Source organism: Oryctolagus cuniculus, chromosome 15 (genome assembly GCF_051225735.1).
Source record: "Oryctolagus cuniculus isolate XC-2025 breed Fujian yellow rabbit chromosome 15, ASM5122573v1, whole genome shotgun sequence".
In the NCBI taxonomy this organism is placed as follows: Eukaryota; Metazoa; Chordata; class Mammalia; order Lagomorpha; family Leporidae; genus Oryctolagus; species Oryctolagus cuniculus.
In genome coordinates, this window is record NC_142881.1 from 18,999,195 (window position 1) to 19,025,000 (window position 25,806).

At 45.2% G+C, this 25,806-nt stretch overlaps 1 long non-coding RNA gene across 7 annotated transcripts in view; it reads right to left on the reverse strand.

Moving 5' to 3' along the window:
- Nucleotides 1–736: 736 nt before the first annotated feature.
- Nucleotides 737–25,806, reverse strand: part of LOC149121922 (uncharacterized) — a 90,427-nt gene continuing 65,357 nt past the window's right edge. For 5 of the 7 annotated variants that reach the window (XR_016221551.1, XR_016221549.1, XR_016221553.1 and 2 more), the window contains one exon: nucleotides 25,095–25,238. This is a non-coding gene — a long non-coding RNA (uncharacterized LOC149121922). Of the gene's footprint in view, nucleotides 949–25,094; nucleotides 25,239–25,806 lie in introns of those variants that run through there. The other 2 variants (XR_016221552.1, XR_016221557.1) reach the window with 1 other exon arrangement.

Genomic DNA, 25,806 nt, shown 5'->3' on the forward strand with positions numbered 1-25,806 from the left:
TATGCTAAGTAACTAACCACATTCTGAGTCTCAAGGCAGGGCTGGCTTCGTGTGTATGTGACCCATGCATGTGAGTCACAAGAACTCATTCTCAGAAGCGGCCCCGTGCCTGGTTTAATGGGTTTAATGATCTACAGCTGTTGCCCTGGAATTCTCAATAATTCTATCCTTGAACCTGACCTTGCTAGGTGAGGTATGATGAGACAGGGGAACCAGGCAGATACACCAGGCAACAACATGTGCAGGCTCAGCCCTTCGTGTACTGCAGGTGGGTGCTGTATGTGTGCCAACCAATTGACCTGGCACATCAGGGCAGCCAGGCATGCCAGGGAGGCCCAGAGGGGCAACTAAGGATGGGCCCTGAGCCCAGACAGCTGGTGGCAGGGACAGCAATGTCAGTAGCAATGGCCCCAGCAGTGGGACATTGGCTTCCCTGGCCGTCCCTGGAGCCCATTCCTATGGCATTGGCAAACATACTAACTCTCCATTCTGAGTACCAGGACAGGAACTGCTGATGCCTAGCCATAAACTTTGTTAGTAAATTATCCCAAAATAAAAATGCACACAAGGACACCACAATAACCTATATCCAAGAGTTATTAAAATTCTTCAAAGAGGTTAGCTTCTCCATTTTTGTAAACTATGACAACATTGCAAAAGATATATCCACAGGCTGAGAAATTACATGTTGTCATGGTAAAAAGAAAAGGAAAAGAAAACCACTTGCATAGAAAACTCTTTTTAAAAGATTTATTTATTCATTTGAGAGGCAGAGTTACGGGGGGGGAGGGGGTCTTCCATCTGCTGGTTCACTCCCCAAATGGTTGCAATGACTGGAGCTGGGCCAATTCAAAGCCAGGAGCTAGGAGCTTCTTCCAGGTCCACGTGGGTTCAGGGACCCAAGCACTTGGTCCATCTTCCACTGCTTTCCCAGGCCATCGCAGAGAGCTGGATCGGAAAAGGAGCAGCCGGTTCATGAACCAGCACCTACATGGGATGCCAGTGACACAGGTGGAGGCTTAACCTCCTACACCACAGCACTGGCCCCATAAAAATCTTTAATAAGTCAGTTATTAAAAGAAATTTTAAATTTTTTCTTGTATTGAGGTAAAAAACCAGACTTCCCTAAATAGGTATTTTAAATTATATACAAATTTGAAACCATTTTCAGTTGCCTCCAGGAAATGTCAATGAAAGCAAACAGATTACAGGAAAGTCTAAGAAAATATTAAAATGTCATTGTATGGGGCCGGCGCTGTGTTGTGGTGGGTAAAGCCACCACCTGTTATGCTGGCATCCATACAGGCACCAGTTCATATCTAGGCTGCTCCACTTCTGATCCAGCTTCCTGCTAATGTGCCTGCGGAAAGCAGTGAAAAAGGGCCCAAGTACTTGGGCCCCTACACCAATGAAGGAAACCCAGAAGGAGCTCCTGGTTCTGGTTTTGGACTGGCCCAACTCCAGCCATTGCAGCCATTTGAGAGTGAACCAGCAGATGGAAAATGGATCTATCTCTCTCTCTCTCGATCTCTCTCTCTCTGTAACTCTGCCTTTCAAATAAATAAATATTTTTGAATATCATTATATAAATTTACGCTAAAAATTAAACTCAGACTCACACAAAACTAACTTGTATGAAGAGTTCGATCTTTTTTAGAAAAATTCTCAGGTCTAAACTACTGAAGTCTCTTTTCAAAACACTTTTTATTTTTCAGAAATTTATCCCATTGTTACCTTGGCCACACAATACTCTTAGACAACCTCAGTAGCAGTTACCAGCATCAAAAAACTTCTGAAAATTAAAACTTCTCAAAAATTATTTGTGGAAAGAGGCATTTAACCTAGAGATTTTAAGATGCCAACCTCCCACACTTGAGTGTCTGGATTCAATTCCTGGCACCACCTTCTGACTCCAGCTTCCTTCCAGTGAAGACCATGGGAGGCAACACTGATGGCTCAAGAAACTGTTCTTGGCAGCCATGTGAGAGGCCGTACTGAGTTAGTGGCTCATGGCCTCAGCCCTGCCCCAGCCCTGGCCATTGAGAGGTATTTGGAGAATGAATCAGCGGATAGGAGCTCTCTCTTTGTCTGTCTCCTTCTCTCCTTCTTGTGTGCGAGTGTGTGTATGTGTGCATCCACCTCTCAAGCAAATTTGTAAAATTTAATTATTTGTAATCTTGTATTTTTGGAGAACAGATGTCACCTTCAATTATACCATCAGAAATGAAATCACTACAAGTTTGAGAATTTTTGATAACCTAACAAATGAATGTGCAGAAAGGGAAACCAGAAAAATACTATAGCAATAAGACATCACATCAATGAAGCATTATTTTACCATATTATATAAACATGTAACACCAGTTTTATTTCACTATCTGTAAGTTTTTGTTGTTAATCACATATCACTATTATACCATTGTATGCAATATCATTTAAAATGGTAATATATTTTGTAAATACTCACATTTTTTTAAAATATTTATTTTACTTGAAAGTCACAGTTTCACAGAGAGAGGAGAGGAAGAGAGAGAGTGAAGAGAGAGAGAGAGGTCTTCCATCTGTTGGTTCACTCCCCAAATGGCCACAATGGCCAGAGCTGAGCCAATCCAAAGCCAGGAGCCAGGAGCTTCTTCCAGGACTCCCACGCAGGTGCAGGAGCCCAAGGACTTACGCCATCTCCTACTGCTTTCCCAGGCCATAGCAGAGAGGTGGAGCAGCCGGGACTTGAACTGGCGCCCTATGGGATGCTGGCACTGTAAGCAGCGGTTTTACCTGCTACACCACAGCACTGGCCCCCTCCCCTATTTTATAAGGAAAAGAATTGTAAATGACTATCTGTGACTGTACTTTTTTCCTGGTTTTTAAGCAAGTGGCTCCACACTTTCGTTTTTCGTGGGGCCACGAATACATTATGTCAGCATTCCGCTCAGAGGCTAAATGTTCTGAAATCTCCCTATCTCCCTGTGGTGGTGATTGGGTGTCCAGGAGAGGCCAGCCTCCTGTAACCCAGAGACAAGCAGCCTTACAGCCCCTACGTTCTCAGTCTCTGGACGAGGTCCTGGGGCACCTTGACCTTGGGTGTTTCCTTTTGGACAAAAGCCTTTCTCTTATGAAAGAGAAGGAGCTGTATTTGGAGACTTCATGAGGCCAACATCTTTAAATAAAAACAGGGCACAGAGAGGAAACAGCCATCAGCCTTCTCTGCATTGGGCCAGTGTTTGCAAATCACTGACTCTGGGTTCCCTGACCTTGGAGATAAACAACAAAATGACCTTTGGATGTCAGAAAGGAGCAGTGAAAATCCCATTTCCTTGCAAAATGTTGAGTTTGAGTTTGGAACCAAACTTTTCTGCTTCTTCTCAAGACATCCCACCAAATACACGGGTAAATACCAACTACAGGCTTCCTGTGGCCAATGCAGAGGCTCAGACTAGTGGCCTTGCCTCTCTTCCAAACCAAACACTGTGACTATGCCCCTAGGAACTGCTCCCCGGCAGGGAAACCCCCTCCCTGTTGCGCTATGCCCGAGCTCCTGGGAAAGGACGCTCTAGCCAATGGTCAGGTGCTGCGACAGCAGGGAGTGTCCACACTCCACGGTCATTTCGGGGTAGACTGACCTCACTTCCCTGAACCCCTTCCCCGGGGGTGCACCCAGCTCCCCCCAAAGGAGAAAAATGTAGCTACTAACTATTCTCCACAGAACTTTCAATACACTTTTTCTTTCACTATTCCCAAACTTCCTAAAAAAAAAAAGTCATATTTCCCAGGCCCCATCAGCCTGGGGACAAAGCTAGGGTGGCTTTAGGAGTCAAGTTCCCATCCTCCTTTAAAAAAAGTCCACTGCCCCCGCCAACCCTAACATTCAGAGGGGGTCTGGTGATTACTCTCTTTACAGGATTGCTTTAAATAACAACTCTTCAGGGTGGATTTAAAATAGAACTTGAGTTACAAAATTCTGGTCTACATGCAACCTTCCAAGAATAAGTCAAGCACATGCAATGAGGTCCACTCGATGATCATTTTGCTTTTAATCTCTCCCAAGATATTTAGTTCAACAATAAAACACTGAGAGGAAAATAAACACTTCTGAAAATCTTTATTGGATTCGGTTTAATTTTCTTTTCAAATAAACTTGATATCAAAGCTCTTTATCAGAGCTGAAAACATGAGACAGCTCACAGCCAAACCACACAGTAGGAAAGGAGGAAGGGATGGAGAGAGAACCTTGACTTCAAGAACAAACCTGAAATGGGTAAGAGGGACCTGAGTGACTCTGTGTGTCTCTGGCTCCCTCAATGGAATCTTGATCCCCATTTGCATCAGCGCCAGCATTCACTGCTTGCCCACTGGACCAAAGACACAGTGCTGAGTCTATATTCCTACCAGGGACTAACACTGTGGCAAAGTGGGTTAAGCTGTTGCCTGCAGTGCCAGCGTCCCCATATTAGCACCAGTTCATGTCCTGGTTGCTCCACTTCTTATCCAGCTCCCAGCTAGTGGCCTGGGAAAGCAAAAGATGGCCTAAGTCCTTGGGCCCCTGCACCCACATAGGAAACCCAGAAGAAGCTCCTGGGTCCTGGCTTTGGCCTGGCCCCAGAGGCCATCTGAGTAGTGAATCGTGGATGGAAGTCTTTCTGTGTCTCTCTCTCCCACTTTCTGTGACTCTGCCTTTCAAATAAATAAAATCAATCTTTTTTTAAAAAAAATTCCTCCGAGCATTAACCCATTAGCCATGATCCAGGCGGGGTTGGAGGTATAACACTCATCTATAAAACGTCCAGAGGTAAGTGGACTCTAGAATTGGATCAAGCGTTTCCTGTATTTAACCAAGAGGATTCCATGAAGCCAAACGCACGAATGGTGCCTGACCCCAAGCAGCCATGGAGGAGCTACCTAAAGGAGTGAGTGACCATTTATAAAGAACCCGCTGCCCAGTCGAATATCATGAACATGGACACAATCCACCCAAAATTTGAACGTGCAGGGCAGCAGATGAGTGGGCCAGAAAAGAGCCGCTCAGCTCAAACAGAACAGCTCACAGGACGTTTCGGGAGAAGGATGCTAGAACTCCAGTCGTGAGCCATTCCAGACAGAGCTTCATTTGTTTCTCATCAGACTGTGGGTACGGCTAGAGATGGTATCTGCAAAATTGCAGGGAGGATGATCTCATGGGTGACGGCCCTTGGTAGGCACCACACACATAGCTCTACCAATGGGAGCTGCCCTCAGGATAACTCCCTGCTCCCCTTCAGGGCCTCTGTGTGGCACTGCCTGGGCCTCCCAGGCCCAGAAAGCAAAATCCTGCCAAAACAGCGTACTAGACCAGGAGCTAGGGAGCACACACCTCATGGCAGGCCATCTCACACAGCGGATTCCTGCTGACTCACCTCTGGTCGAAAGAGGAGGAAAAGAGCCTTTTCTCTCCTCCACTATTGAAACAAGTGGCTGTAAAGCAGTCCAGGCTGCACCGGGGACCCTGGCTGAGAAGACCCAGGAACGGCTACACCCTGAATTGGCTTGTCTGAGGACCAGCTGCTTGTTCTGGCCACAGAATTACTCTATCCTCGACATCCTTCGGAGACAGTGCCAGGAACCTGGTGGGTACCAAAGTCCATGGGTGATCAAGACCCTTCTACAAAGCATCATAGTATTAAATGGACTTTACTGTAAATCATGTCGAAATTACTTATAATACTTAATACAATGTGCATGCTATGTACATGTTGTTCGACTTACTGTTTAGGGACTAGTGACAAGAAAAATCTGTACCTCTTCAGCACAGATACAACTTTTTTCCAAATCTTTTCCATCCAAGGATGGTTAAATCCACAGATGCAGAACCTACAGATGCAGAGGGCCAGCTGTATTTGTTCTCTGCCTTTATTTATTTTTCCCTCTTTTGCTTTAGTAGCTAAAAATATTTAAATGACATGTTCAAAAGGTAACCGAAGTAGTCATGCTACACACTAGCTGGGCTTGCACACAGACAAGCCATCCCCAGGAAACACGTCAGGTAAGAGCCATATAACCCAACACCCACCCCGCATGACTCATTGAGCCCACCATGCCAAAGCCAGACCTTCCTATGAAGACAGTAAAATGTTCTCATGTGAAAACCCCACGTGCACCCACAAAGTTAGCATGATGCCTTTCATGCCACTGTTGAATTTGCTCATTTGTTTACAATAACCCAGATAATCCTGGAAACTGGCAGAAGGCTTGCCACCAGACCATGCTTAACACAGCCCAGGTGAACTGAAATTTGGAAGATAGGGCAGCCCTCCCACGAGGAAAAAAAAAGGTTGGCTTGTTCCTCTACATGGGGATTTAAGAAACAGCAACTAGATAATCTCATTTTTCCTCCTCACCCAGATTTTCATTTCTATTTTCTTTGTGCCAAGGCTTGTCATCCTTGCATAATATGGATACAGCCTGGAAAGTAGAGGAGAGGGTTGATATGTTTTGTATTTCAGGGAAAACATTCAATATCTTCCAACAAAATTTCACCTGCCTGTTTCACTGCTGATTGCCACATATATGCATCTACTGCTGCGTTTCCACCTTCCTGAAAAGGTACTTGAGCCCAGCCTCTCTAGAGACAACCATAGGGTTTTAGAAGGAGGAGAACCGGAGGGATCCCCCAAGGCTGGTTGGTCACTTCCTGAAAGGTTTAGCCATGGGATCCCTTAGAATGACAAGCTCCTGTGTGCCTTTAAAGAGAATTCAATTACAGAAATTCAATCATATAGACATGCTCACATTTCCAGGAATATGCCCACTATATATATAATGAGATGGACCTGTAACATTATTTGGCTTATCTTGTAAGCTCTGTAATGCAAAAGGATAAAATAGAAAATGGAAGCTCTCTGATAATCTTATCATGAAGAAAAGCAACAACAGTTATTGCCATAAAGCCTGCTACACCAGGACCTTTGCACTAGCTCTTCCTTCTGCCCAGAATAGGTTTGTTTGCTTGTTTGCTTGTTTGTTTTAACCAGATATACTAGTGGCTGATCCCTCAGTTCACCCAGGTCTCTGATCAAATGTGGCTTCTTAGAGAAAGTTTCCTTGGTCATTCCAGTTAAAGCAGTTCCCATACCCTTCCTGTCCCTAATGCTAACTCACTCCTCTTCACAATGCTAGCCACCACCTGGCTTATCAGAGCTCTCTTGTCCCCAACTAAAATGTAAGCGCCATGAAGACTTGAGTCTGCTTTGCTCACCAGTCATATTTCTAGCACCGAGAACAGTGTCGGGCACAGAAGGGCCAATGAATGTCAAATGCATGAGTTAACGGCAGGTCAAGCCAGCAAATGAGGCCTTGATTATGCTCAGATAGACTCTGGAAACCCTGCAGAATTTCCTCCTGCTGCCATGGGCTTGTGACTTTCTCAAATGAGAGGGTCTTCTGGTGTGACCGGTCTTCCGCTAATCTCCCCTAGTTGGCAGGGGGTCCTGTGTAGGCTGTGTCACCTCTCCGACCCCTATTGTTGTTGAACTTCACAAATCAAATTGATGAACCATATTCCCTCCCTATTTCTTCAACTAGTCAATCAAATAGCTGCCCTGCCAGACAATGTGTATGGACAAACAGGAAATGACTAACTAGTAGAGGGAGAACTAGCAGGAGGTTGAGCGGCAGGGAAGAAAATGTGGTTCAACTGAGGGCCGTGTCTGGAGGGTGAATCACAGAAGCCAGACGCAGATGGAGAAGCAGGCATTTTGGAAGGAAGGAAGAACAGACACAGAGGTGTCAGACGAGCACAAGTGATGAACAGGTCAGGAAATAACAGGCCAGATAAGGAAAAGAAGAGGGAGAGCAGTGAAATGAGATCTGGGTTCCTTGTCCTGGCCAGGAACAAATGAGAGGAAATGAACTTGCACCGTTGACCGCTCACCACTAACCTGCGCTCACACCTTCTGAAACGGAAGTTGCTATTAGAAGGAGGAGCTTAAGCCAAGACAAGTGGAAATGTCTGGAGTATGGGAAACTGCACACGCTCTCACAGGAAAGACCTAGCTTAAGACAAAACAAAAAAACACCTCATCTGGGCCACGGGTATCCAATGCCTCCCTTCTTAAAGGTGAAGAAATCGAGAGCTGAAGATTTTGAAGCCACTTCTGCGAGTGCAAACTGACAGGCAGATATGAGAAAACCAGGACGCACATCCAGGTATTCACAGTGCTGTTCAGGGATTTTTCTGCTGCTTACGCACTTTGAGCAGAAGACTGAACATCTCTGCCATGTAAACTCGTTCTCCCAGCAACCATTAAGGTGCCAGAAATTCCCAGCATCCCTCAGACATTCTTTCCGAACGAGGCATGCATTCTATCCAGGAGAAAAGGCACTCTCAGACTCACTGGGTCAGTCTTAGCCAACAGGATCCTCCCACAATGCTCATAGCAATGAGTTAACCAGACTAGGTAGAGATCACCAAGCAGGATCCCGAACAAAGGACAAGGCCATTTTGATGGATCTCAAAGCCAGACCCTTCAGAGCAGGAGGAAGTGGAAGATCGGATGGAAGTGATGGAACCAGGAAGGAGGGTGGACCTAGCTTCTTGAAGGTAGTAGAAGGGGCGAGTGAGGCAGGGAGTGAGTGCAGACAGCGCAAGAGGAAGGAAGCACACAGCACCCAGGTCCACCCCCACCTCAGTCACATATCAACTTTCCGAGCTGAAGCAGCCCAGGACGCCTTGCCTGTAGCATGGTGAGAACAGCATGTACCCTGGAGGGTGCCTCTGAGGGTCGAATGACATAATGCAGGCAAGACATGCAGTTTACATGTTGGCCCTCGAAAGAAAAAGCAAAAGGAATAGAAACAAAGGGTCTAATGAAGACCAACTCACAACTTGGCCAACACATCAGGGCCAAGCATGACCAAGGGGATTGGGCCCAGAGCTGCTGTACATAGCTGCGCAGGCTGCACACTGCACAAGTGTGCCGCATGCATGGGATGCTAACAGCATTGCCCTCTGCACAGACAGGAGCACCGGGAGGCCTTGCTTTCACACTGCCCGGGGACAACTGAGCGAGGAACATGTCCAGAGGAAGAATATTTGGGTAGATGACAGCCACGGCACCTTCTACATTAACATTCATGCGTCTCAAGTCTCTGGAAACTTTTTCCTTGATGAGACTACTGGCCTGGCCACCTTGGTCACAGTGGATGATGGAATTATCTGTAACTGTAATGACCGAGTACCTTGTTGCCGATAACTCAAACACAGATTACTCTCTAACGGCTCCCCCTGACCCTAGGCAGCCAGTCGCAGTCACAGCTGTTGGTAGCCTGCACGGGAAGGTTGGACATCTGACTGGCCAGGCTGGGTGTGAGAGCTGAAAACCTCAGCCTATGCAAGGAGTCCAATGAACTGTCAGACACAGTTAAGCTTCGTGTGGCAACCAGGCTCTAACCAATGTGACAACCTTCGAGGAGGGCTGCTGCCTGGTTTCGTTTTCCAGTCTGAGAGCAAAGAGAAGCAAAGGATGTTAAAGAGAGCGTCTTGGGAATTCAAGTCTCCTGCAGCACCCTTCAGGCCTGGATACATCTAGTCTGTAGTCCAACACCTAATCACATAAGGAAACCCAATCATCAGTCAGAGCTTGTACCCCTTACACTGGAGGAAATTATCTTCATTACACCTGAGAGTGCCCCGTGAGCTCATTACCCTCAGTCTCCATCTCACAGGAGCAAGAACCGGCTGCAGAGAAGTAGCACGACTTTCCCTAGTGCACAAAACTGTCGCGCGAAGAAGCATGTATTTGACAAAAAGAAAAGGTAGGACTCAATCTGGGAGAGGAGGTGAGTGTGCCCTTGTGCTGGAGGAAGCCACCTCTGTCCTCCGGAGCTCCACGGCCCCAGTGTCCCACCTCCCCCAGCCTAGGGTCCCCTCTCCTACCTGCCACTGCCTCACAAAGACCACGGCCAAGTGCAGGTCTGAATCCACTCCTGGCCTGATTATTTAGTCAAAAAATGTGCAGTCTTATACAACAGAATAATAGGCAACCTTCCAAAACAATGTTCCCAGGATGGGCATTTGGTTTATCCATTGAGACACTGCTTGCAACACCCACATCCTACACTGCAGTGCTTGGGTTCAAGTCCCAGCCCTGCCCCTGATTCCAGCTCCCTGCTACTGCACAACCTGGGAAATAGCAGGTAGTGGAGCAAGTATTTGGGTCCCTGCCACCTACAGGGGAGACTCGGATGGAGTTCCAGCTCCTGGCTTTGGCCTGACCCAAGCTCAGCCACAGCAGACGTTTGAGAAGCGAAGCGGTACATGGGTGCTCTCAATCTCAATCTCTCTGTCTCTACATCTCAAAACAAATTTTAAAAATAAAATTTAAAACAATTTTCCTAAATAGCATGTCATGGTAAGGAAGATGCTTTTGAAATAGAGCAAACCAAAGCAGACACACACTTTAGACTCTGTAGGTCTTAACTATGGGAGAATGCATGGGTACATCTTGAAGAGACACTGCCGATGCAAGTGGCCTCTCACTGCAGGCAGCTAGGAAGTGGGGAATGCTATGCACACAACAGTTTCCAGATATTTAAACAAGTCACTGCAGGACCTCTCAAAATTGAAAATGAGGGGAGCCCTGTTTTTGCCCTTGTTCTTGATCAGAGGCATTTTATAATCAAGCAGAACTGGGGAATCTGGCCAGACTAAGAATCTGGATACCTGGATTTGAGCAGGATGAGACAGCTGGACTTTGTGAGGGCAGAGTTTGAGAAAGGAGAGAGCTATACAGAGAAAGAGCTTTAGAAAACTCTTAAGGGGCTCCTTAGTCTGTTGTCAAATATTAATCCCGGCATTCATAGAGGAATCTCCACAGCACCAGGAAAACCTTGACCACTGATCTATAAGCTGAACGTTTCCCAGAATCATCTAGGCTAAGAGAAACTTAAATTCTGACCAGACAGAGTAGAGATTCACACAAACACCAGACCATTCAGTAGACAGAGTGCAAGGGTCAGGCCATACTACTATGGCTAAACTAGATCTAGTAAAAGATACAGTGGAATTTCCATACAAGAAATAAAAACCAGCCTCAAAAGGATTCAGTGAATCCCCAAGCAAGGTAACGCCATGCCAGAACAAAGCCTGGCTCTCATTAAGGAAAAGAAAACAATAACAATTTAGGAACTGAGTTGTTTTTCCTCAAAATGCATAGGTTGAATCCCTGAACTCTAATTTGACTGTGTCTGGAGATAGGGCCTGAAAAGACACAATTAAGGTTAAATGAGGTCAAAAGAAATGAGTCCTAATCTAATAGGTCCAACTGGTAAAAAACCATCACTCAACAACGTGAAGCTCAAAATGTCTAGCATGCAGCCCAAAACTGGATGCAAAGTAGCAGAAAAAACTCGACCATAACTGGTCAGTCCGATGAACTAGACCCAGAAATGAGGGGAACAGCAAACAAGGCTTTAAAACATCTATTATAAACATGTTCAATAATAACCAACATAGAAATCACAGATCTAAAAGACTTGCAAAAGAGAACCAGTGGAGTGGTACATCAAAATGGAAAGCATATTGGATGCAGTTATATTAGTCTGGGTTCTCCAGAGAAACAGAACCAATGGGACACGTATACACATGTACAGCAAGATTTATTTTAAGGAACTGGCTCATGCAATCATGGAGGTTGGCAAGTCCAAAATCTGCAGTGTGGGCCAGCAGGCTGGAGACCCAAAGAAGAGCCAATGTTACAGTTCAAGTCCTAAAGCCATCTGCCCGCAAAATTCCTTCCAGAGAATTTTGGCTGGGGATGGGCCCCGGGGAGAGGGGCCATTGGACTGCCCTCTATTGAGGTCTTTAGCTGATTGGGTGAGGTCCACTCACGTTACACGGGGTCTCATGGCTTGGATATGGATTGAGTAGGTCTACCAAACATTCATGTGCTGGGGGAGATTGGTCCCCAGAGTGGTGACACTGGGAGGTGATGGAACCTTTACAAAATGGGGCCTCTCAGGAAGAAATCTGGCCACTGGGCACTGCCCTCAGAAGACACTGGTATGGTTCTTCTGGGATCCTGGTTTTCTTCTTGAGAGAGGATCATTATGAAAGAGTAAGACCAGTCCCTCCCATTGGCTCTGGCTTTCTCTCTTGCCATGTGAATCCTCCCTCCTGCATGAGCTCCTGCTTCGATGCCACCTGCCATGTGGCACAGCCAAGGGGGCCTCTCTAGAGCTGAGCTAACGCCAGGGCCATGCCCTTGAGCCTCCAAAACCATAAATAAAATAAAACTTTTTTCTTTTTAAAGTGCCTAGCCTTAGAAATTTAGTTATAGTAATGGGAAAACAGACTAATACAGGAGGCAAACTGCTTACCCTGAAGTCCACTGACTTCAACGTAAAGCTCATCCTCGCACGTTCTCACAGAAACAGCTACATGATGCATGACCAGATATCCAAACACCACAGCCCAGACAAGTTGACATTTAAATTAACCATCATAGTTATTAACTGTATATCAGACACTATGAAAAATTTTAAAAAGGAAAGATTTATCAATAAAATAGGAACTAACTAAATGGAAGGACAAAGAGAAAGAAGAAATGATTTTTTTTAAATTACCAGGGTCCCAGAGATCTGTGGAACACTATCCAGCAATCCATCATGTGCATAATTAAAGCACCAGAAAGAGGCAGTAAACATGAAACAGAAAATATATTTGAAAAGAATGGCCAAATTTTTTCTAAATTTGATGAAAACTGTAAACCTATAGATCTCAAAAATGCTATAAACCTCAAGCGATATGAGCATAAAGAAAACCACACCAAGATATATAATTAAATTGCTTAACATTATGATAAGAAAATATTAAAAGCAGTAGAGCAATAAACAAGATAAGAATGACTGCAACCTGCTGTCAGAAGCAATGCAAGCCAGAATGACAGCTTTAAAGCGATAAAAAAATAAATAAATAATAAAAACCTGTCAACCTAGAACTGTATTTGAACTCTATTCAAAAATGAAGGCAAAATAATGACTTTTTCAAATAAACACAATCTGGATGATTTTGTCAACAGTAGACCTGGAATAAAAAAAAGTTATAGAATTTCTTCAGGCAAAAGATACAAGAATAAAGAAGTTGGGAATTTAATTTTCATGTGGGAATTTGAATCTAACCCAAAGGAATGAAGAGCTCCAGAAATAAATATATGAGTAAGCATAAATTATTTTTTCTTTAAAAAAATTTCACTTTTTAAAATTGAAATAATATAATGTTTTGTGGGGTTTATAAAATATGCAGAAATAAAATGTACCACAATAAATAAAAGGGAGTGGAGGTATAATTAATATGTTTCTTATATTGTACTTGGATTTGTACAACTAATACCAACCACTAAAAACATGAGATAAAAATATAGCTTACAAACCAACAGTGGAAATAAAATAGGATGCTAAAAAATAACCCTCAAAAAGCAGGAAAGGAAGGGAGTAGAAAATATGGGACAACTAGAAAATAACTAACAGGATAACAAATTTAAGCATTAACTATGTTGAGAATTACACTAAATGTAAGTGGTCTAAACACTTGAGTTAAAACACAGAGACTGACTAGAAAAAGAAGAGCTTGGAAATTCCTAAAATAAAAAAAAAAACTACAAATATTTAAGGTATAAGAAATGTTAATTACTCTGATTTGATGAGCACAAATTGCATACACCTATCAAATTCTCACTCTGTATTCCATAAGTAGGTACTTTTATTTATTATGTACCAATTAAAATAAAAAAGAAAAGCTCAGAAATTGTCATGCAGGCAAAAATGTAAGTCAACCATGTAAGTCAACCGGAAACTCAATTTCAATACAGAGACATAGGTAAGCTGAAAGTGAATGCTCACTCTGTCCATCTCTCTCCCCCCTCTCTCAAATCACGACAGAAAAGAATTACTTTAAAAGCATGGAAAAATTAATTGTGCAAATATCAAAGGAAATCTGGATTGGCTATTTAATAGCAAATAAAATAAACTTTAGAAGAAGGAATATCACTAATGAAAAGCAGTATTTCATAATGTTATGGGAAGCATTTTGTCAAGAAGATGTAATCTTAAATAGGTACATGTTCAATAAGAAAACTTGAAGAGGCCAGCATTGTGGCATATAAAAAAAGCCACCACCTGCGATGCTGGCATCCCATATGTGTGCCAGTTCGTGCCATGGCTGCCCCTAGCTCTCTGCTAATGGCCTGAGAAAAGCAGTGGAAGATGGCCCAAGTGTTTGGATCCCTGCTACCCCTATGGATGAAGTTCCTGACCTTGGCTTGACCCAGCCCTGACCTTTGCAGTCATCTGGGGAGTAAATCAGCAAATGGAATCTCTCTCTATCTCTCTCTCTCACACTCTGCCTTTCAAATAAATAAGTCAGTCTTTTTTAAAAAAGAAAACTTCAAAATACATGTCAAAACCATAAATACAGTTACATAAATACAGTCAAAACCATAAATACAGTTACAAATATTAACACTCCTCTCTCATTATTAAAACTAGCAAAAAATGTATAAGGGCATACATTTAAACAATACCTTGAACCAACCTGAACTAATACTCCACCCAGCAACAGCCGAATATATATTATCTCCAACTGCTCATGAATATTTCACTCACAGAGATCATATGGGCCATAAAATAAAGTTCACTAACTTTAAAAGAAGTTAAATCATTTAAAGTATACTATCTGAACACACTGATATTCATTTTTAGAAATAAAATCAGGGGGCTGGCTCTGTGGCCCAGCAGGTAAAAGCCCCAGCCTATAGTGCTGGCATCCCATATGGGCGCCGGTTTGTATCCCAGCTGCTCCACTTCCAATCCAGCTCTCTGCTATGGCCTGGGAAAGTAGTAGAAGACGGCCCAAATCTTTGGGTCCCTGCACCCATGTGGGAGACCCGGAAGAAGCTCCTGGCTCCTGGCTTTGGATTGGCACAGCTCTGGCTGCTGAGGCCATCCCGGGAGTGAAACCAGTGGATTGAGGAACCCTACCTCTCTCTGTAATTGCCTTTCAAATAAATAAAATAAATCTTTAAAAAAAAAAAAAAGAAAGAAAATCAGAAAAATATCTGGAAAAATTCTCAAACATTTATAAATTAGACAAGTGTACTTCTAAATATCCTATGAGTCAAAAAGAAATTATAAGGAAACTAGAAAATAGCTTGAGAACAAAAATGAAAAACCAACATATCAAAATATGAAAGACACAGCTAAAGCAGTACTTGCAGGGAAGTTTATCTCTTTAAATATATCTACAAGAAAAGGAGAAAGTCTAAAATCTAGAACCCAGGCTTGTATCTCACAGAACTAGAAAAAGAAGAAAAAATTTAACCTAAAGCAAGTGGAAGAAATCAAGGAATGAAAATTAATAAAAACAGAAACTGACAAACAATAGAGAAAATCAAGGAAACCAAAAGCTGTTTCTTTGAAATGAAAAAAAAAAAAAAATGGGGGCCAGCACTGTGGCATAACTGGTAAAGCTGCCGGCTGCAGTGCCAGCATCCCATGTGGGCGCTGGTTTGAGTCCCAGCTGCTGGGGCCGGCACCGTGGCTCACTTGGCTAATCCTCCACCTGCAGCACTGGCATCCCATATGGGCACCAGGTGGTTCTAGTCCCGGCTGCTCCTCTTCCAGGCCAGCTCTCTGCTGTGGCCCAGGAAGGCAGTGGAGGATGGCTCAAGTGCTTGGGCCCTGTACCTGCATGGGAGACCAGGAGAAGCACCTGGTTCCTGGCTTCGGATCGGTGCAGCACCGGCTGTAGCAGCCATTTGGGTAGTGAACCAACAGAAGGAAGACCTTTCTCTCTGTCTCTCTCTCACTGTCTAACTCTATCTGACAAAAAAAAAAAATCCTCCACTTCCAATCCAGCTCTCGGCTGTGGCCTGGGAAAGCAGTGGAAGATGGCTCAAGTCCTTGGGCCCTGCACCTGCATGGGAGACCCAGAAGAAGCTTCTGGCTCCTTGCTTTGGATCGGTGCAGCTCTGGCCATTGTGGCCAACTGGGGAGTGAACCAGCAGATGGAAGACCCCCCTCTCCCCTCTTTCTGCCTGTGTCTCTCTGTAACTCCACCTTTCAAATAAACAAATAAATCTTTAAAAAAAGAAAAAGAAATGAATGAAAAGAAACAGAAATAATACCCCAAAATGCTAACACTTCTTTCATTTGGACATATTGGACTATATGTGAATTTTATTATTTATAGTTGATCTCTCCTAAATGTTTTGTTATGATCACAATAAAAACCTCCTATGTTTAAATTACCCCCTCAGGAATGCTGCGACATCTTGCCTCCTGGGGAACGTTGTAGCAGGCCTACAGTCTATGGGTCAGGCAGAGTCACCATCAGAGAGGGAACACCTGCCACTCAGGTTTCTGGAAGAGATCCCCGCTCCCCGCAGATGACAACCAGTACTGAAGTAATCACTCCTGCTCTGGCCTCAGAACACATTCACGTCTGGAGAGCCTGATTCCCGGCTGCCCCGGCAACCCACAGGTGCCTCAGGAGTAAAGCTGATTCCTTCTCTGCTGTGTCCCCTCTCCCATCCCCGCTCCTGTTCTCTAAACAGGATCTACCTTCCCCTCCGCTCACCTCCACTGACCCCAGCCCACCGCAAGCAAGCTCTGCCCTTGTGCACCTGGGCCCCAGAAGCCTGCTCAGGTGCCACTGGAGAGGAGGCTGCCCTGCGTCTCTCCGCCCATCCTCATGAGTATCCAAGGTGACGCCACAAGCTGATTCCCACCTAGCAACTGTGACTGTAAATGATCAGAATCTCGAGAAAAGGAGAGGGGAGTCCCTGACCTCGCCTGAGCTCCCTTTACCTGCATTAATGGATTCCTAATCTGTTTCTCTCCAATAACACGAGCTTTTCCTGGTTAAACTATACATTCAGAGATTTATAAACTATAATTATAAATTATAGATTATATAATATATACAAATATGTTATGTAATATATAGTATATAGTACATATAATTATATTATATATTATATATAAATATATTAAATTATATATAATTATAAATTATAAGTGATAACGTATAAACTATACAGAGGAATTTGCAGTATAATAAATGTATAGTAGAACTTCGCTGGAGGGGAGGAAGAAGAAAGGACCTTGTTTATTTATTTTTGACAGGCAGAGTTAGACAGTGAGAGAGAGAAAGGTTTTCCTTCCATTGGTTCACCCCCGAATTGGCCGCTACGGCTGGCGCTGCGCTGATCCGAAGCCAGGAGCCAGATGTTTCCTCCTGGTCTCCCATGCGGGTTCAGGCACCCAAGCACTTGAGCCATCCTCCACTGCCTTTCTGGGCCACAGCGGAGAGCTGGACTGGAAGAGGAGCAACTGGGACTAGAATCCGGTGCCCATATAGGATGCCGGCGCCGCAAGCAGAGGATTAGCCAAGTGAGCCACGGCACCGGCCCAGGACCTTGTTTAAATAACTGAAAAGCAAGGTTTCATCTAGACTCTAGAGTCTGGATACTGCAAAGGTGAAGATATACAGAACTGTGTAGTAACACAGCACTCTGGTTGATAAACTCGCTTCTCACAGGGGCACAGGCTAGCAAGTCTATACCTGTATGAATATACACACACATACATATATATATATATATACACTATGATTGAAAAACACAAAAATATATTGTGGATGAGAATCAGGGTTGTCACCATCAGAGAAAGAAGATACCAACAAGCGAGGGAGTTTTCTCTCCGTCTCTGTCTCCCTCTGCCTCTCCCCCTTTATAAAAGTAAACAAATCAAGCAAACTGCTGGTTTTTTTTTTTTTTTTTTTTTTTTTTTTTTTTTTTTTTTTTTTTGTCTGGGACCTATAGCATCTCACGGTGCCATAAAGCAACAAAGTGCTGGAGGGGCTGGCACTGTAGCGTTGCGGGTAAAGCCACTGTCTGCTACGCTGACATCCGGTTTGGGTGCTGGTTTGTGTCCTGGCTGCTCCATTGCCAATCCTGCTCCCTGCTAGTGGCCTGAAAAAGCAGAAGATGCCCCAAGTGTTTGAGTCCCTGCCACCCACATGGGAGACCCGGCTGAAGCTCCTGGTTTCTGGCGTTTGCCTGGCCCGGCCCTGCCCATTGCAGCCATCAGGGGAATGCAGCAGCAAATGGAAGAGCTCTCTCTCTGTCTCTCCCTCCCTCTCGGTATCTCTGGTTTTCAAATAAAGCAAATAAATCTTTATTTAGAAAAACACATACAAGAACAAACTGAGAAAGCTTCCAATGACCAAAGCTCAAAAAATGTGAACAATAAAATGAATAGTAGTGTGGGATTATAATCCAAAGAACAAATGCCCATCCATCCTAAAATAAATGAATAAAGAAATACAAGAAAGACAGAAGAGATGAGTGAGAGAAATGGAATGGAACCAGCTGCTCTCCCTTGGAGCTCTGCAGCAGCCAGTGGCTGTAGGCAGCCCCCGCTTACGATGCTGCAGAAGGTGAGGGGACATCAAGGGGAAACGGACAGCCGCGCAGCCCCAGAACACTGCCCGCACTACTCATCAGCTGTAGCACATGCTTTAGGTATCCACAAATTCTCTGATCCAACTCCTTCCAGGCCCAGAGCTTATTCCCCTCCCCCTGAGTGAGGGCTACACCTGCTAGCTGACTTCTAGACCACAGAAAAACAACCATGTGGCAGGGAAGAAACTGGCAGACAGCCCCCTAAGGAAGTGCTGCAAGCTGTGACCACCTGCTCTGGGGGAACGAGGAGACAGTCTCTCCGTCGGAGTCTGCCCCAGCATCCGTAACTTCAGAACAGTCATAAGAAAACAGCAACACCCACAAGGGCAGGGCAGGCATTTCACCTAGTGATCAAGACATTCGCCTGTATACCCGCCTCCTACCGGTGTTGGAGGAACTGGGTTTGACAGTGCATTCAAGCTGTTGGCTCCAGCTTCCTGTTAACACAGACCCTGGGAGGCAGCAGTGACGGCTCGAGTAACCGGATCCCTCCACCCCTGTCCCAAGACCTGGGCTGAATTCCCAGCTCCCAACTTCAGCTTTGGCCTTGGCTCCAACCTCGGGCACGTGGGAACAAATGATCCAGTGAGTGGGATCGCTCTCTCTCTCTCCACCCCCCCCCCTCCACTAATAAACAAATAAAACGGCCGGCACCCACGCCACAGCTCAATAGACTAATCCTCCGCCTGCGGCACCAGCACCCCGGGTTCTAGTCCCGGTTGGAGCGCCAGATTCTGTCCCGGTTGCCCCTCTTCAAGTCCAGCTCTCTGCTGTGGCCAGGGAGTGCAGTGGAGGATGGCCCAAGTACTTGGGCCCTGCACCTGCATGGGAGACCAGGAGAAGCACATGGCTCCTGGCTTCGGATCAGCGCGGTGCACCAGCTGCAGCGCACCAGCCCCAGCGGCCATTGTGGGGTGAACCAATGGGAAAGGAAGACCTTTCTCTCTGTCTCTCTCTCACTGTCCACTCTGCCTGTCAAAAAAAAAAAAAAAAAAAAAAGACACAAATAAACGTTTTAAGTGAAAAGAGCATGAAAGCCGAGGAAAGACCAAAAGACTCTTACAGACGGGAGGGGACTAAGGAGACATGAAAATTAAATGGAATGCGCTTTCTTGGATTGAATCCAGAAAAGGAAAAATAAAATGTTTATTAGTGGAAAAAGTGGGGGTGGGGTGTGAATAAAATTTGCAGTTCAATTAATAGTATTTTTGGACCAATGTTCATTTTTTAAGTTTTGAAAAATGTACCATGGTTATGTAAGATGTTAACATTAGGGGAAGCCAAGTGAAAAATATATGGGAACTCTCTGTACTATCTTCACAATTCTTCTTGTAAATCTAAAATTATTTCAAAAAAACCTCTGTGGGAAAAATTTTCCCAAAAAGAAAAAAAAAGCACATGGTTTCAATCAACAAAGCTAATGGTGGAGACTTTATAATATTAATAAAATTGATAAGCTTCTAGGGCAACTAACCAATAAAGAGGGGGAATGAACCTAATAAAACAAATTAACAAAACAGAGAATGAACGTATTGAAAATTATAATGGGGTCTGGTGTTGTGGCTCAGTGGGCTAAGCTGCCACCTGCAACACCAGCATCATCTATCCGAGTGCCAGTTTGAGTCCCAGATGATCCACTTCCAATCCAGCTTTCTGCTAATATTCTTGGGTAGGTGGAAAAACATGCCTACGTACCTGGGTCCCGGACACCCATGTGGGAGACTTGACTTGTCACTTCAGCCTTACTCAGCCCTGGCCGTGTATTGAAATACATGAAAGAAAAGTCAAAAAATTGATATACCTACTATGCTTGTGACCTGGAAGACTCAATGTTGTAAAAATGCCACATTCCGGGGCTGGCACGTGGCTCACTTGGTTAAGCCTCTGCCTGCAGTGCTGGCATCCCATATGGGCCCTGGGTTCTAGTCCCAGTTGCTCCTCTTCCCGTCCAGCTCTCTGCTGTGGCCCGGGAGTGCAGTGGAGGATGACCCCAGGTCCTTGGGCCCTGCACCCACATGGGAGACCAAGAGGAAGCACCTGGCTCCTGGCTTCAGATCGGTGCAGTGCTGGCCATGGCAGCCATTTGGGGAGTGAACCAATGGAAGGAAGACCTTTCTCTCTGTCTCTTTTTCTCACTGTCTATAACTCTACCTCTCAAATAAATTTTAAAAAATGCCACATTCCAAATTGATCTACAAACTATATAATCCCATTCTAAATTTCAATAGTTTTTTTTTTTTTTTTTTGGAAATCGAGAATTGATTCTAAAATCTATATACAAATGCAGTGAGAAAAAAAAAATAGTCTTAAGGAATAGTAAGGAAGGACTTGAGGGTACCGGATATCAAAGCTTCAGAGTTGTATTGACATAAGGAGTAAATTGACTGACAACTCAGAAGATAATTCAGAAACGTTGACAGGCAAAGATGACGAAACCACGTACATGGGCAGTGGGAAAAGTGGCATTTTTTAAATAATGGGAACTAATTGAATTGGATATCTCTCTGGCAAAAAATCAGTCCTGCTCTCTACTATGCACTGTACACACACATCATTTTCAGATGAACCACGGATCTAAGCACTAGAGATAAAACCATAAAACCCTTAGAAGGAAACACATGCCACAACAGAGAACCTGGCGTCTAATTCCAGCTTCCTGCCCCTGCAGACCCCAGGAAGCAACAGGTAATGGTTCAAGTGTTTGGGTCCCTGCCACTCCTGTGAGAGACTCAGACCGAGTTCCTGGCTCCTGGCTTCAGCCTGGCCCAATCCTTGCCAGTGCAAGCATTTGAGGAGTAAGGCTATAGATAGGAGCTCTCTGTATGTGTCTGTCTGTCTGCATGCCTCTAAAATAAAGGATTTATGGGGCCGGCACTATGGCGCACTAGGTTAATCCTCCACCTGCAGTGCCAGCATCCCATATGGTGCCAGTTCAAGTCCCGGCTGCTCTTCTTCCACTCCAGCTCTCCGCTATGGTCTGGGAAGGCAATGGAAGATGTGCTTGGGCCCCTGAAACCACGTGGAAGACCTAGAAGAAGCTCCTGGCTCCTGGCTTCTGATCAGCTTAGCCCAGCCATTGCAGCCATTTGGGGAGTGAACCAGTGGATGGAAGATCTTTCTCTCTCTGTCCTTCTCACTGTCTGTAACTCTACCTCTCAAATAAATAAATAAAATATTTTTCAAAAATGACTAAATGATTTCTTCACAGTATTTCTTGAAAATAACTCTATTTATACAGTTTAAAAATATGCAAAACTTAATGACGTCATCAAAACTCAAGAGAGCGGATGTCCTGGGGTGAGGGAGAGATCGTGAGGGTGGCCTCTGGGGTAATGACAGATTCCATGTCTTGGTGCTGAAGTGACAGTTATCTTCTGCTTGTGACGACTCATCAAGCCATTCAGTTAGGACTTGTAGCTTTCTAAACATACAGCGCACCCACTGGTAAGCGTGCTGATGGGAGGAGAAAGCTCCCCTGGGATGAGCACACCTCCAAGCCCAGCAAGTGGATTCCATGGCAGCACAGGGGCTATGCATGGGGCCAACCAGTGGAAACAAACCATAAGAAATAAAGACTCCTTGGGGCCAGTGCTGTGGCACAGCAAGTTAATGCCCTGGCCTGAAGCGCCGGCATCCCATATGGGCACTGGTTCATGTCCTGGCTGCTCCACTTCTGATCCAGCTCTCTGCTATGGCCCGGGAAAGCAGTACACATAGGGCCGCTGCACCCATGTGGGAGACCAGGAAGAAGCTCCTGGCTCCTGGTTTCAGATCGGCACAGCTCCAGCCAATGTGGCCAACTGGGGCATGAACCATCGAATGGAAGACCTCTCTCTGCCTCTCCTCTCTCTGTGTAACTCTGACTTTCAAATAAATAAATAAATCTGAAAAAAAAAAAGACAGACAGACAGACAGACTCCCATCAGCACAGATGAAAATCTGATTAGGTACAGCTTTTAGATCAGCAGTCCTTGCTCCAACCGTCCTCTCATCTTTCTCAGCAAATTCCCCACTTGCTCTCCCTCCTTCCCTCCCTCCCTCTCTCCCTCTCCCTATCTCTCTCTCTCTCTCCCTCTCTCTCCCTCCCTCTCTCCCCCTCCCTCTCCCCCCCCCTCTCCCTCTCCCTATCTCTCTCTCTCTCTCCCTCTCTCTCCCTCCCTCTCTCCCCCTCCCTCTCCCCCCCCTCTCTCCCTCTCTCTCCCTCCCTCTCTCCCTCCCTCTCTCCCCCTCCCTCTCCCCCCCTCCCCCTCCCTCTCCCTCCCTCTCCCTCCCTCCTTCTCTCCCTCTCTCCCTCTCTCCCTCTCTCCCTCTGTCCCTCTCTCCCTCTCCCCCCCTCCTTCTCTCCCTCTCTCCCTCTCTCCCTCTCTCCCTCTCCCCCTCTCCCCCTCTCCCCCTCTCCCCCTCTCTCCCTCTCCCCCTCTCCCCCTCTCCCCCTCTCTCCCTCTCTCCCTCTCCCCCTCTCCCCCTCTCTACCTCTACCTCTACCTCTACCTCTACCTCTACCTCTACCTCTATCTCTATCTCTATCTCTATCCCTCCCTAGCCCATTGGCATGAGAATGGGGCTGGAGAGCGACTGCCCAGACTAACTCCCTCTGGCCTACACTGTTCTCTCACCGCCTCCCCAGGACAGGGTGCAAAGGTGGGAAATGGGTCTTTCAGGAGAAAGCACCAGAGAGTCCAACTCTAAAAGCCAGAGAAGGTCGACACAGGTCACCGAAGTGTCCCCTAGAGCCCTGCACGGGCTCAGAAAGTGTCAGGACACTTGTGAAAACATCAAATTCTTTTTGTCAACAAGACACTTGAAGCTCTGTCCTCACCCAGCTATCAATCAAACACTGATTTCATCTCTAGATAAATATTCACTCGGATGACACGTGTGTCTTGCCTCCTGGCCATAAAGTCAAGATTTAAGAACAATGTGATACAGAAGGCTTGAGGGCTAATTAGAATCATCTGGAATTGCTCCTTAGATCACCAACTAAGCTTTGATTTAATGCCAAGTCCTTTCAAAAGAGGGAACAAGTGGCACCATGTGACAGGTCCATAGAAAATTGGCAGTGACCTTCTGCGCCTCCCTTGGGCCATCTGTCTTTAAATGTCCCCCGTACTGTCTGGCCTCCTGTGGCATTTCGTGAGTCAGAATGTCCCAGCGACTGGGCTACTTCCTGAGTCACGAACATGTTGGTGACCATTTTGAGTCTTTGCGGGGCACCTGTTGACATAGCTGCTTTGTCACGTCCACTCCATGTGTCCTCCCAGACCAAGTTCAGGATCACCTTCCCTACAGCATCCTTCCAACCAGGTCTCTCCCTGCCTGTCCCTCCCCCCAGAGCACCTGTGCCCCTTGTGCACAGTTCTGCTATGGCAGGGCTCACATGGCTGTGTCATTCATTATGTGCCTTTCTTCCTAACCAAACTTTGACCTATCCAAGGGTGGGGACCATAAGTTAGGTGCTATGTTCCCCTCAGCTCACCATACAGTGCTAGGTATCTTTATTGCTCTTTCTGATAACCCAAGTAATACAAGGCAATATAAAATTCATCTCTCACAGAAATACAAAGTGTAGTTCGAAGTGGCCCCATACTTTCTCTGCCACAGGTAACCACTATCAATTGGATCCATACTCTGCCAACAAGGCATACATTAAAAAATATATAAATGATTAGTACAATTGTTTCTAAAGATGAAATAATTATCTACTTGGGTTTGCAACTTGCTTTTATCATCAAATAGGGCAAGGTAAGAGCACAATTCCTTGTTGAGCTACATGGCTCTACCTTTTTGTTCTTAACAGCTACATAGTATTCTATTACAGGGAGGTATCATAATTTGCTTACTCCCCTATGAATGGACTTTTGGATTATTGACATTTTTCTGGCTATAAAAGCAACACTACCATGAGGGTTTTTGTCCATATCTGTTGGTGCCCATGGGGAGTATTTCTCGGGGAATACATTGTAGAAGTTGAAGTCTTTATAAACTTCCTTTTCCACTTGCAGGGACCTGGGGCAGGTTCAAACACAAACAGTGCCCCAGAAATGATTGCTGACTGCCCAATGGAATGCAATAGACGAAACTGTCAGAACCAGACAACTCTGATGTTCTGGTAAAGCAGTTTTTGGAGATTGGCCCCTGGGTTTTACTCAATTTATATGCCTTCACATAATAAGATCCCTGTCAGTAGGCTACATGCAATGGTCATCTTATTTGTGTTCTTCCGATTCACCAAACGTTTTCTGAGTTACCCTAAGTTAGAAACTGGGATTGTGGTTACCAACGTAATTACTGGGTCTGATTAAATATGAAGCACTCTGGTTAGTCAGCTTCCCTTTACCCCTTGTCTGCCAGGAAGCTCAATACTCGGCACTGCACAAGGACTGTCTCTGGCCTAAGATTTCTCTATATGCAGGTGCATTTCTTCATATTCATTCCACTATATTACTTTGTTCCTTCTTTCTTTCACCCATGTTTCTATGGTTATGTTGTATATGTGTCTTATTGCAACCACTTCAGATTCGTATCAGGGATAATAAAATAATTCATTTCCTTATAAGAAATGTCCATGTATCATTTTATTTTATCTTAAATTTTTTAGTGGTAATGAAGGTGAAACAAGGATTATTCCAGGCTTCTTAGATATGTGGCAAAGTTACCTGAGGATCAGGGAGATTAAATGATCCAACACACACAGTGGAGCCAGGAAAAACAGCTTGGCAAATCCAGTGGGATCTCTTAATTTTACAGCTAAAGAAAAAGAAAACAAATGCATACATTAAGTCACAGGAACACCTATCTCTTCTCTTCTACTTCATAGCCGAGTAAGCTCATCTTCCCCCACCTGGGGCCCACATGACAACTCCTCAAAGGAAACAAATCAGAAGCTCTTGGGATGTGGCTGGGACCAAAAGAGGCAGAACCCGTGTCAGTGGCAGCCATGCAACAAGATCCAAATCGCTGTCCACACCCAGCGTCACACACTTGTCACTGTCTCCCACTCGGATTGCTCACTCTGCACCGCGACCCAGCTATTTCTCTTGCCTCTTAGCATCCCTACCTAATTCTTCCAGAAATGTTAAGCTACACGATGGAAGGGCAAAAGGAAAACAGAGGTTTGTGGGGCAGGAATGGAGAAATGGAGAAATGGAGGCAGGGAGGGAGGGAGGGAGGGAAGGAACCAAGACTGTGGTGTACAGGAGCCAATGGAAATCCTGCCAAGGTCCAAACCGAAGCCCTTCCTTTTCTTCCCGGCTTGTCTGTGCTCTTATTTTCTATTCTGCTGGGGTTGTGCCTTTCATACAGTTGTTAAACAGGA